Here is a 12,410-nt window from a genome sequence, read left to right as displayed (position 1 = left end):
CATAGCTTTTCTTCCAAGGGGCAAGAATCTACGAATTTCATGACTGCAGTCACTGTCTACAGTGATCTTGGAGCCTAACAAATAAAATCTGCCACTGTTTCTATTTTTTCACATCTATTTGCCATGAAGTGATGGGATTGGATGCCATAAAATTAGTGATTTCAATGTTGAGTTTTAAGACAACTTGTTCACTCTCCTCTTTCATCCTCATCAAGAGTTTCTTTAGTTCCTCTTCGCTTTCTGTCATTAGATGATATCATCTGCATTCTGAGCTTGTTGACATTTCTCCCAGCAATCTTAGATTGTGCTTCATCTAGCCCAGCAGTTTGTATGATGTACTCTGCATGGAAGTTAAATATGTTAGGTTTATAAATGTACAACCTTGTGGTACACCTATCCCAACTCTGAACCAGTCTGTGGTTCCATGTTGTATTCTAATTATTGTTTCTTGAGCTGCTTACAGGTTTATCAGGAGGCAGGTAAAGGTGGTCCATATTCACATCTCTTTAAGAATTTTCCACAGTTTATTGTGATCCAAACAGTCAAAGGTTTTCACTCAGTCACCTAAGGAGGAGAAGTAGATGTTTTTCTGGAATTCTCTTGCTTTTTCTATGATCCAATGGATGCTGGCAGTTTGATCTCTGGTTCTTCGGCCTTTTCTATATCCAGCTTGTATATCTGGAAGTTCTCAGTCCACATACTACTGAAGTCTAGCTTAAAGGATTTTGAGCATTACTGTGGTAGAATATGAAATGAGTGCAATTGTGTGGTAGTTTTAACATTCTTGGCATTGCCTTTCTTCAGAATTGAAATGAAAACTGACCTTTTCCAGTCCTGTGGCCACCGCTGAGTTTTCCAAATTTGCTGGCATATTGAGTGCAACAGAGTCACAGAATCATCTTTTAGGATTTGAAATAGCTCAGCTGGAATTTTATCACCTCCACTAGCTTTGTTTGTAGTAATTCTTCCTAAGGCCCACTTGTCTTCACAATCCAGGATGTCTGGCTTTAGGTGAGTGACCAAGCCATTGAGGGTTTCCAGGTCATTGAGACATTTGTTGTATAGCTTTTCTGTGTATTCTTGCCACCTCTTCTTTATCTCTTCTGCTTCTGTTAGATCCTTGCCATTTCTGTCCTTTATTGTGCCCATCATTGTATGAAATGTTCGCCAGGTATCTCCAGTTTCCTTGAAGTGATCTCTAGTCTTTCCCATTCTATTGTTTTCCTCTATTTCTTTGCACTGTTCACTTAAGAAGGCTTTCTTATCTCTCCTTGCTATTCTCTGGAACTCTGCATTCAGTTGTGCCCATCTTTTCCTTTTTCCTTTGCCTTTCGCTTCTCTTCTGTTCTCAGATGCTTGTAAAGCCTTTAACAGGCAACTACTTTTCTTTCTTGCATTTCTTTTTCTTTTAGTCACTGCCTCCTATACAGTTTTATGAACTTCTGTCCATAGTTCTTCAGACACGCTATCTACAAGATATATGTCCTTGACTCTATTTGTCACATCCATTGTATAATTATAAGGGATTTGATTTAGGACATACCTGAATGACCTAGTGGTTTTTTGCCTAGTTTCTTCAATTTAACCCTGAATTTTTCAATAAGGAGCTTATATACTGAGGTATAGTCAGCTCCAGGTCTTCTTTTTGTTGACTGTATAAAGCTTCTCCATCTTTGACTGGAAAGAATATAAACAATCTGATTTCACTATTGACCATCTGGTGAAGTCCATGTGTAGAGTTGTATCTTGGGTGGTTAGAAGAGGGTATTTGCTGTGACCAGTTTATTCATTTTGTAAAACTCTGTTAGCCTTTTTTCTGCTTCATTTTGTACTCCATGGCCATACGTGTCTGTTACTCCAGGTATCTCTTGACTTCCTACTTTTGCATTCATGTTTCCTGTGATGAAAAGGACATATTTTTTTGGTGTTGATTCTAGAAGGTCTTGTAGGTCTTCATAGAACTGTTCAGCTTCAGCTTATACAGCATTAGAGGTTGGGGAAGAGACTTGGATTGCTGTGATGTTGAATGGTTTGTCTTGGCAATGAATTGAGATAATTCTTTCATTTTTGAGATTGCACCGAAGTACTGCATTTCAGATCCTTTTGCTGACTATGAGGGCTATTCCATTTCTTCTAAGGGATTCCTGCCCACAGTAGTAGATATAATGGTCATCTAAATTAAATTCACCCATTCCCATCCATTTTAGTTCACTGATTCCTAAAATCTCAATGTTCACTCTTGCCGTCTCCTGTTTGACTACTTCCAATTTACCTTGATTCATGGACCTAAAATTCCAGGTTCCTATGCAATATTATTCTTTATAGCATAAGATTTTACTTTCACCACCAGACACGTCCACAACTGAGTGTCATTTCCTCTTTCATCCAGCCTCTTCATTCTTTTTGGAGCTATTTCTCCTCTTTTCCCCAATATCCTGTTGTACACCTACTGACCTGGGGGTTCATCTTCCAGTGTCATATCTTTCTGCCTTTTCATACTGAACAATTGTTTCTTGAGCCAAGGATACTATTGTGGTTTGCCATACGCTTCTCCAGTGGGACACATTTTTTCAAAACTCTTTCTTAAGGTAAATTCAATCAAATAATTATTTTGTATGTTAGACTTGATACTAATAAATGTCATTTTATTTTTATTTTATTTTATTTTTAAACTTTACAAATTGTATTAGTTTTGCCAAATATCAATGTCATTTTAATAGGTACTTATTGAATTTGATTTGAAAATAGCATAAATTAAAAATTATCTGAGACATTCTATCTTGGTTAGTAACCTAAACTCTTGTAACAAGAGTCAAAATTTTCCATTTTTTCCCCCATTACAAAATAATTAGGCCCTATGAAAAGGAGATTGTATATAGAAAGTCATATTAATTTTATTTATTGGTACCTTTTAAACATAATGCTGGAGGAAAATTACTTGCAAATATGATGACTAACAAGTCCTTTCATCCCTGTATGTATATGCCTCTCCTCTCAGAAAGAGGTAGAGGCCATTTCTTCATCTTTTGAATCTTGACTGGGCTTTTTGATATGCTTTTTCCAATAAAAAGTGACAGAAATGACTTGCCTAGATTTCTGAGCTTATCTATGTTTTAAGAAAACTTTCAGGTCACATTTTTATCATTTTAGAACCCTGTGCCACTATGTAAAAATTCTGACCTCTCCACTGTAAAGAGTTCCAGCTGACTGTCAGCATTTCCAGGTACCCCAGATGAGGCTCCAGAGAGAAAAGTAAAGTTGTCTTAAATGTTCCAGCCCCAGCCCATCTCCCAGCTAAATTTAGCCACATAAATAGCCCCAGCTGACACTATGTGGGGCAAAATAACTGTGTACTTGAGCCTAGCTGTGTGGTAAAGGATTAACCATACCCAAGAAAGGTTTTGCTTTGGTGGCACTAGTCGTGAAGAACCCACCTGCCAATCCAGGAGATTTAAGAGACCTGGGTTTGATCCCTGAGTTTGGAAAATCCCCTGGAGGAGGGCATGGCAACCCACTTCAGTATTCTTGCCTGGAGAATCCCAAGGACAGAGGAGCCTGGTGGGGTGTAGTCCATGGGGTTGCAGAGGGCTGGACACGACTGAGCAACTAAGCATGCATGCAGGCTCCTGACAGGTAAGCCCTAGACCCTTGGAATCTCCTGCCTGATAATAGTGTTTGCTTTCCAGGGGGACTTCAGTCATGCTAAATGGTCTGTGTTAACAATGTTATTTACAGTGTGGGCTATGCAGGCCTTGGAGTACCAGAAGGGCTGAAAACTAAGATCAGCCATGTCTATACAACATTCCCCCAATAAAATCTCTAGATATCAAGGTTCAGGAAAGTTTCCCTGGTTGTCGGTGCTCCCTTCATATAGTCACACATTTTTTTCCTGGGAAATTTAGACATTGTAGAGAGTACAACCAGAGGCTCAGTGCTTGAAAGTCTCCTAGGCCCTGCCTGTGTGATTCTTCCCTTGGGTAACTTAAATCTGTATCCTTTCATTATAATAAATCATAACTATGAGAATAACATTTGTATAGATTTTGGTGGGTCCTTTTAATGAAATATTGAAACTGAGAGTGGTCTTGCCTACTCCCCCAGAAATTGCATTTATTTCAGAAACAAGAGTGATCTTGGAGGCCCGTGGACTTGTAGTTGGTGTCAAAAATAATGGTGGACTTGGAGACTCCTGTCGAAGCCAACCCACAGGTTTACAAGAAATAATAAGTTGAAGTTGCTTTAAGACATTCGGTTTTGTTGCATTTTGTTGCACACCAATATATAAGGATGCGTGATAAGTTGCTTCAGTCATGTCCAACTCTGTCTGTGCCCTCTTCCAGGGGATCTTCCCAACCCAGGGATCAAACCCACTGCTCTATGTCGCCTGCATTGGCAGGTGAGTTCTTTACCACTAGCACCTGCTGGGAAGCCCAAGGTACAGAGATGTCTTTTTGTCTTTGAAGTGCCTAGGCATAATACAGCTTGTTTTTTAATCTGGAAATAGTTGTTTACTTCCAGGATTTATAACATATCCCATGTATTTAACTTGTTGCTTTGAGACTTGTGCTTTTTCTGGGAGACCGCATAACCCCAGGTCCCAAGGAAATTAAGAATTTCAATGATGTTACAATCTTAGGCTTCAGTGAAGGGGCTACATATTAATATATCTACATACTGTAGAATAGCCCCTTCTCTTAAATGTATTTTCCTTGGTTCCTTTCCTAGGGCCTAGGCAAACAGATGTGGGCTGTCCTCAAACCCCTAAGGCAATACTGTCAAGGTGTATTGTTGCATCTGGCCCAAGTGGGAGTTAGTCCACTCAAAGGCAAACAGATATTGTAATGAGAGGTGAACTGGGATGCAATTGAAGGCATCCTTGGAGTTGAGCCCTTGAGCATGATAAACCATTTAGCATCCTCAGGGACATAGACTAATATGTTATGAGGATTAATCATGAGGGAGTGTACAGGAACCACTGGATCATTTACTGCTCTGAGATCATCCAGCATCTTATATTCCCTATTTGGCTTAAAGACAAGCAGAACAGGGGTAGGAGACTGACAAGGCACCAAGAGGCCATGCTTTAAGAATTTATCTATGAGGGGTAGTAACCTTTTTTTTTTGCTTATGAACTTACAGAATATTGTCTCTTGTTAGGATAGGCGGCTTCTGGATTAAAGGTAATTTTTACAGATTGGGCGTTTATGGCCTACCCAGGGACTCCTCTGTCCTAAAAGGCAGGGTTCATTGCTTGTAGAGTACAGTCATGGTCAAAAAAAGGGGTTGCTTAGGACCTCCTAACCATAATATGGCCCGAAGGGAACCCAGAAGGTTTCTCCCCAGTAGTGGGGTAGGACACTCAGGGACAACCAGAAAGATATGTGAGATCAAACACTGTTCCAACTGGCAAGTGAGAGGCCCAGTGGATGGGTGATACCAAAATAACAAGCTAAAATATGCTAAATTAAGAATTTTTAAATAATGTCATATAATTTTTAAAAAATGATATCTGTTTATATATGGCAGATAAACTTATTTTGGAGACCAAGAAAGAAATATTTATCAGTAGCAAAATATTTAGTACATGTACTGTCCACAGTAACTTGAAATGCAAATCAAGTGACTACTTGGCCTGTAGTCACTCCAGAAGAAAAGACTGGAAAAAAAAATTGTTGAATATTGACTGTTGCTTGTTATGTTTAGCAAGATATTATAAGAAAGATATTAGTTCAGGCAAGAATTACCCAGTTTTTAAGCAGAGATGAAAGTAGGTTACTTCTGTAAATGTAAGATCTTTCAGAGTAAGAGAAGCAAACTTCTGGCTCTAAACAACAGGAAATACAATGAAAAAGTTTATGAACGATGAAGATCCGGTACAAGTTCTGTGAAAACAAGGGGCCTTGGTCTTGAGGCAAAGCTCTGATTAAGTATGTTGACTTACCGTACAGGCTATTGTTTTACCTGGCTCAAAATCTTCTATTAAATTGAGGGGAAAAAAAAAAAAAAAAAAAGGACAATAAAGCAAAGAGAGAAAGTTGACTTGATAACCTAAGTCTCAGAAAAAAAAAATGTATTTTTATTAACAATACATTAAATGGAAAACAAAAGTAACAGAAACATGATTTTTATCTACTTTTTAAACATTTCACTTTGAAATAATTTAGAATTATAGGAGAATTGTAAAGATAGTTTGGATAGCTACTAATCTATTGTTTGTTCTTCAAACAGCTCACTCTAATGTCAATACCTAATATAACCATGATGCATCTATCAAAAAAGTTTAATATTGGTATAGCACTTTAACTGAACTATAGATTTTATTTGAATTTATCTAATTTTCTTTATACTAATTTCTTTTTTCCTGTTCCCAAACCCAGTCAGAACAACAATTTCTTTTAGTTTTTCCTTTTTTTCCATTTATTTTATACTTGAAAACTACTGATCAGGTATTTTTATATTTTTTTTTAATTTTATTTTATTTTTAAACTTCAAACACTGTATTAGTTTTGCCAAACATCAAAACGAATCCGCCACAGGTATACATGTGCTCCCCAACCTGAACCTTCCTCCCTCCTCCCTCCCCACACCATCCCTCTAGGTCGTCCCAGTGCACCAGCCCTAAGCATCCAGTATCGTGCATCGAACCTGGACTGGCAACTCGTTTCATACATGATATTACACATGTTTCAATGCCATTCTCCCTTCTCCAAAGAAGACATACAGATGGCTAACAAACACATGAAAAGATGCTCAACATCACTCATTATCAGAGAAATGCAAATCAAAACCACTATGAGGTGCCATTTCACACCAGTCAGAATGGCTGCGATCCAAAAGTCCACAAGCAATAAATGCTGGAGAGGGTGTGGAGAAAAGGGAACCCTCTTACACTGTTGGTGGGAATGCAAACTAGTACAGCCACTATGGAGAACAGTGTGGAGATTCCTTAAACAACTGGAAATAGAACTGCCTTATGATCCAGCAATCCCACTGCTGGGCATACACACTGAGGAAACCAGAAGGGAAAGAGACACGTGTACTCCAATGTTCATCGCAGCACTGTTTATAATATCCAGGACATGGAAGCAACCTAGATGTCCATCAGCAGATGAATGGATAAGAAAGCAGTGGTACATATACACAATGGAGTACTACTCAGCCATTAAAAAGAACACATTTGAATCAGTTCTAATGAGGTGGATGAAACTGGAGCCTATTATACAGAGTGAAGTAAGCCAGAAAGAAAAACACCAATACAGTATACTAACACATATATATGGAATTTAGAAAGATGGTAACAATAACCCTGTGTACAAGACAGCAAAAGAGACACTGATCAGGTATTTTTAGAATGTCCATCCTCATGGGATTGTCTGACATTTTTCTTATGATTTGATTGGGGTTACAGCTAAGAGGGAAGGTATCACACAATGATTGCCCTTGCCGTGGTGTCATACAAGTGGGACTCTAAAAGCAACATGAATTATCACTGGTGATGTGGACGTTCCTTTAGAGTTTAAGATGACATCTGCCAAGTTGCTCTACACTAAAGTCATTCCCCTTTTTGATACTCGAACACATCAGAAGAAAATGATTTACTCAAGCTACTCTCAAGAAAGGAGTAATTAACATCCATCTCGTACAGGGAAGGTTATCAACTAGTTTGTGGGCAAATGTTAAAGCTATCATTGTAATTAATGGATATTTTGAAAGAAGCAATGTGAGATTATGCAAGTATCCTGTTCCTCAGTTTCACATGTTAATTTTGGCATTCATCAGTGGATACTGCCTAAGAGAAATGGTTGCTCTCAGGTTCTAATACCAATTTTCCATTTCCTTTATTCTCTCTTACTGATATGATTTGAACCTCAAGAAGGAGGATTTGTTACTTCTTCCTCACTTATATTACATATCCAGTCACTTATGTTTACTAGTATGGATTCATATGTATATAGTATTCTTTGAGTTATTATACAAAATGGTAGATATTTATTTATGCAAATTATGCCAGTTTGTTTACTGGGAGCTCTTTCACTTAATTCCTATGTCTTTCTCACATGTTCCATGCTTTGTTGTTGTTTTAGCAGCACAAGATGCTTCAGGTTTATCTTGTATATATGCTGTCCTAGCTATAGAATCAGTCATTTCTCAAGCGAGGCCTAATTCATTTTACTGGAGAATGGTATTTAAAATCTAAGATGTGGGCATATATTTTGGCTATTGCTACTGGTTGTCACCACTTTTGACTCATTCAATGAACAGTGTTATAAAGTGTGTGTGTGTGTGTGTGTTGTATCAGTTCAGTTCAGCCGCTTAGTCACGTCCAACTCTTTGCAAACCTATAGACTGCAGCACCCCAGGCTTCCCTGTCCATCAATGACTCCTGAAGCTTGCTTAAACTCTTGTGCATTGAGTGTGTGATGCCATCCAACCATTTCATCCTCTGTTGTCCACTTCTCCTGCCTTCAATCTTTCCCAGCATCAAGCTCTTTTCCAACAGGTCAGTTCTTTGCATCGGGTGGCCAAGATTTGGAGCTTCAGCTTTAGCATCAGTCCTTCCAATGAATATTCAGGAATGATTTCTTTTATGATTGACTGGTGTGATCTCCTAGCAGTCCAAGGAACTCTCAAGAGTTTTCTCCAACACTACAGTTCAAAAACATCAGTTCATTGGTGCTCAACTTTCTTTATGGTCCAACTCTCACATCCACACATGACTACAGGAAAAATCATAGCTTTGACTAGACAAATCTTCATTGGCAAAGTAATGTCTCTGTTCTTTTCAATATGCTGTGTAGGTCAGTCACAGCTTTTCTTTCAAGGAGCAAGCGTCTTTTAATTTCATGGCTGAGTCAACATCTGCAGTGATTCTGGAGCCTAAGAAATGAAGTCTCTCACTGTTTCCATCGTTTCCCCATCTATGTACCATGAAGTGATGGGACAGGATGCCATGATCTTAGATTTCTGAATGCTGAGTTTTAAGTTAGCTTTTTCACTCTCCTCTTTCACATTCATTAAGAGGCTCTTTAGTTCCTCCTAATGTTCTGCCATAAGAATGGTGTCATCTGTGTATCTAACATCAATATTTTGGCCGGCAATCTTGATTCCAGCTTGTGCTTCATCTAACCCAGCATTTTGCATGAAATACTCTACATATAAGTTAAATAAGCAGGTTGACAATATGTAGCCTTGATGTACTCGTTTCCCATTTTGGAACCAGTTCCTTATTTCATGTCCAGTTCTAACTGTTGCTTCTCGATCTGTATACAGATTTTCATGAGGCAGGTAAGGTGGTCTGGTATTCCCATCTATTTAAGAATATTCCACAGTGTTGTGATCCACATGGTTAAAGGTTTTAGCATAGTCAATGAAGCAGAACTAGGTGTTTTTCTGAATTACTCTTGCTGTTTTGATGATCCAACAGATGCTGGCAATTTGATCTCTGGTTCCTCTGCCTTTTCTAAATCCAACTTGAACTGAAAGTTCTAGGTTCATGTATTGTTGAAGCGTAGCTTGGACAATTTTGAGCATTGCTTTGCTAGTGTGTGAGATAAGTGCAATTGTATGGTAGTTTGAACATTCATTGGCATTGCCTTTCTTTGGGATTGGAATGAAACCTGAGTTTTACCAGTCCTGTGACCATGGCTGAATTTTCCAAATTTGCTGACATATTGAGTGCTCACTTAACAGCATCATCTTTTAGGATTTGAAATAGTCAGCTGAAATTCTATCACCTTCACTAGCTTTGTTCTAAGGCCCCCTTGACTTTGCAATCCCAGATTTCTGGCTCTAGGTGACTGATCACACCACTGTGGTTATCTGGATCATTAAGATCTTTTTTATTTTTTTATAGTTCATTTGTATATTCTTGCCAACTTTTTAAAATATCTTCTGTTTCTGTTAGGTCCATACCAGTTCTCTTTATTGTGCCCATTTTTGCATGAAATGTTCCCTTGGTATCTCTAATTTTCTTGAAGTGATTTCTATTCTTTCCTATTCAAGTGTTTTCTGCTATTTCTTTGCATTGATCACTGAGGAAGGCTTTCTAATCTGCACTTGCTATTCTTTGGAACTTTGCATTCAGATGGGTATATCTTTTCCTTTTCTCTTTTGCCTTTCGCGTCTCTTCTTTTCTCAGCTATTTATGAGCCCTCCTCAGACAACCATTTGGCCCTTTCACATTTCTTTTCATAGGGGATGCTTTTAACACTGGTTCCTGTACAATGTCATGAACATCCATCCATAGTCCTTCAGGCACTCTATCAAATCTAATTCCTTGAATATATTTGTTACTTCCACTGTATTTAGGTCATAACTGAACGGCTTAGAGGTTTCCCCTACTTTCTTCAATTTAAGTCAGAATTTGACAATAAGCAGTTCATGATCTGAGCCACAGTCAGTTCCAGGTCTTGTTTTTGCTGACTATACAGAGCTTCTCCAACTTTGCCAACAAAGAATATAATCAATCTGATTTCCGTATTGACCATCTGGGGATGTCCATGTATAGAGTCTTCTCTTGTGTTGTTGGAAGAGGCTGTTTGCTATGACCAGTGTGTTCTCTTGGCAAAACTTAGTTAGCCTTTGCCCTGCTTCATTTTGCATTCCAAGGTCAAGCTTGCCTGTTTCTCCAGATAGCTCTTGATTTCCTACTTTTGCGTTCCAGTCCCCTATGATGAAAAGGATATAATTTTTTGGTGTTAGTTCTAGAGGTCTAGAAGGTCCTCATAAAACTGTTCAACTTCAGCTTGTTTGGCATTAGTGTTTGGGGTATAGACTTGGATTATTGTGATACTGAATGGTTTGCCTTGAAAACGAACAAAGATTCTGTCATTTTTGAGATTGCATCCAAGTACTGCATTTCGGACTCTTTTGTTGACTATGACAGCAACTCCATTTCTTCTCAGGCAATCTTGGCCACAGTAGTAGATATAATGGTCATCTGAATTAAATTCACCCATTCCAGTCCATTTTAGTTATATGATTTCCAAAATGTCAATGTTCCCTCTTGCTATCTCCTGTTTGGCCTCTTCCAGGTTACCTTGATTCTTGGACCTGACATTCCAGTTTCCTATGCAATATTGTTCTTTACAGCCTCGGACCTTGCTTCCATCACCAGTCACATCCACAGCTGGGTGTTGCTTTCACTTTGCCTCTGTCTCTTAATTGTTTCTGGAGTTATTTCTCCACTCTTCTCTAGTAACATGTTGAAGACCTACTGACCTGGGGAGTTCATCTTCCTTTGTCATATCTTTTTGCCTTTCATACTGTTTAAACATTTCTCAAGGCAAGAGTACTGAAATTATTTCCATTCCTTTCTCCAGTAGACCACATTTTGTCAGAACTCTCCACCAGGACCCGTCCATCTTGATGGCCCTACACAGCATGGCTCATAGTTTCATTGAGTTAGACAAGGCTGTGGTCCATGTGATCAGTTTAGTTAGTTTTCTGTGAATGTGGTTTTCATTCTGTCTGTACTCTGATGGATAAGGATAAGAGGCTTTTGGAAGCTTCCTGATGGGGAAGGGACTGGCTGTGGGGGAATCTGGAGGATTCTAGAGAGAATCTGTTTTCTTGACTTTTCCAGTTTCTAGGGGGAGTTTTTGGCCAAGGACTGCTTCTTCCACCTTCAAAGTCCTTTTCTCTAACCTCCAGTTATTCTATTCTAATCACATCGCCTTACTCTGTCTTTTGCAGATGAAGTGTAAAATTAAACAAATGCATAGCAATAGAAATGGTATGGTAAGACAGATTTACTAGAAGAAATGTTTCACAAAATTTAATTTTGGCAATAAATGGCTGGTAATTCTGTATTTGTTTCCTGTTGCTACTGTAACAAATCATCATACATTTTATGGCTTAAAAGAACATAGATTTATGATGTTGCAGTTTTGGGGATCATACTTCTCAAATGGGTCTCGTGTGCTAAAATTGAGGTGTCAGCAGAGCTGTTACTTTGAAAGGCTACAGGGAGAATCTGTGCCTCTACTAAGTATTTACTAGAGGCTTCTTGCATTCCTTTGCTTGCGGACCCTTCCTCCATCTTTATCACACAATATTTTATCCTTTAGTTATGCCATTTCATCACCTGTATCCAACTCTCATCGTCCTGTTTTCCTCTTAAAAAGACATTGCCATTACATCTGGCCCACTAGAGAATCCAGGTTAATCTTATCACTGGAATATTCTTCCTCACATTATCTAAGCCCCTTATATCATGTAAGGTAATAACACCTCACAGGTTTTGAGACTAGGCAGTGAACAGTTTTTTAGAGGTCATTATTCAGCCTAATGTGCTGCTCTTCTTCCAGATACAATGCTGGAACTAGTAAATATTCCTGTTCTTCCTCAGCCTAGAGCTGTGTTTTTTGTTTGTTTGTTTGTTTTCCCCTTCTCAAAGCTTCAGTGGATTT

The 12,410-nt window shown here is 38.6% G+C and overlaps 1 protein-coding gene across 28 annotated transcripts in view; it reads left to right on the top strand.

Annotated features, from left to right (window-relative positions):
• The window catches only part of LOC129634294 (DBH-like monooxygenase protein 1), a 326,306-nt gene that overhangs the window by 100,771 nt on the left and 213,125 nt on the right, over positions 1-12,410 (top strand). Inside the window, exon 1 of one of the 28 annotated variants that reach the window (XM_055556404.1) lies at positions 4,378-4,396. The exons of the other annotated variants lie outside the window; for them this stretch is intronic. The gene's annotated coding sequence lies outside the window, so the exon portion shown is untranslated. Of the gene's footprint in view, positions 1-4,377; positions 4,397-12,410 lie in introns of those variants that run through there. 28 annotated transcript variants of the gene reach the window in all.

Source organism: Bubalus kerabau, chromosome 19, assembly GCF_029407905.1.
Source record: "Bubalus kerabau isolate K-KA32 ecotype Philippines breed swamp buffalo chromosome 19, PCC_UOA_SB_1v2, whole genome shotgun sequence".
Lineage (NCBI taxonomy): Eukaryota > Metazoa > Chordata > Mammalia > Artiodactyla > Bovidae > Bubalus > Bubalus kerabau.
The sequence above is the reverse complement of the archived record's forward strand: the minus strand, read 5'-3'. Positions and strand labels throughout refer to the sequence as shown.